Consider the following 1,419-nt stretch of genomic DNA (forward strand, 5'->3'; position numbering starts at 1 on the left):
TCTTGTGTAAATTGCTTGACTTTTCTGAACATTATTAATTTTATATATATAAAGAGGAAAACAATAGTAATTTAATATTTGAAAATAATTTTAAAAGACTAACCAAATGAATAGGAGATAGACAGCACTTTAAAATGCTGAGTTTTATTGTTGTTAACTATATTTTATGAAGAGTTATGTGATTTAATATGAATTTTAGAAATAAATACTAAATCAATGTGGAAGACAGTTTAAAATCGAGAAGAGACCAGAGTCAGTTCAACAAATTAACAAAGGACTAGGTAAGAGATGATAAGAATATGTGTGTGTGAGGGACAGTTATATTCCACAGGACTGTTGGGGACTGGCGGACCAGGCTCCCATAGATGGGAAACCTCTACTACCACTGAAATCTCTCCCAGGGTGGCCGGCTTTGCAGCAGAGACCATGCCATCTTGAATGGTGGAGTGGCTGTAACTGGGGGCCCACCCTCACTTCCACCCAGGAAGACCTCAGATACCACCCGGGACCCAACAACCACACCAGCCAGGGACCAGCTGCCATGGCTGCAAACTCACGAACACTGAGACTCCAGCCTCCCCGGCTGAGGGCTCCTAAAAAGTTTGTCCGGGGGAGACAAGGTGGTAGCTGAATAGGTGGATGGGTCCAGCGCCTTCTCATGGAGCAGATAGAAGAAACAGCTGAATCAAATAACATCCACCCAGAATTGGCAAACTAACACAGCTGGAGAGACAATCCGTGGACAGAAAGTGGTCTCTATTGTCCTACACATATATCTAATTTCCTTTCCCTAGCCAAATTTTTTTATTGTTGCTGTTGCTTGCTTGATAGTTTATTAGGTTTTTTATTTTATTTTATGCTTTTGTTCTTCCTCTGCTCACTTGTTCTCGTCTTCTACTAATAGCTTAATTAGTTTCACTCACCAAAATCAGGCCTATCTGATGCATACTCTATTCTCCTTTTTCAAAAATAGATGAATATATAAAGGAATTCTTACCATTTGCAACAGCGTGGATGGAACTGGAGAGCATTATACTAGGTGAAATAAGCCAGTCAGAGAAAGATAAGTATCACATGATCTCATTCATAAAGTATACAGTATAGGGTTATGTATGGAATAGCATATCGGGTAAATGGCCTCCACGGCACAAAAAACTGGATTATCATGTCGTGATAGCGAGCACCATTAACTGTTATTGCCTGAGCAGCAGCATTTCGGTCATGGAAAATTTCAACAAAAGAGTGCACATGTGCCAGCAAAGCCATGGAGGCCATTTACCTGATATTCTATTCCATACATAACCTTACACTGTATACCTTATGAATTAATAAAAAATTTACAATTTTTAATTATAAATCTGTATTTTCTATCAAAATTACTTCTCACGTGAATTTTGGGACACCCTTTAGATAGATAAA

Source organism: Myotis brandtii, unplaced genomic scaffold, assembly GCF_000412655.1.
Source record: "Myotis brandtii unplaced genomic scaffold, ASM41265v1 scaffold779, whole genome shotgun sequence".
Lineage (NCBI taxonomy): Eukaryota > Metazoa > Chordata > Mammalia > Chiroptera > Vespertilionidae > Myotis > Myotis brandtii.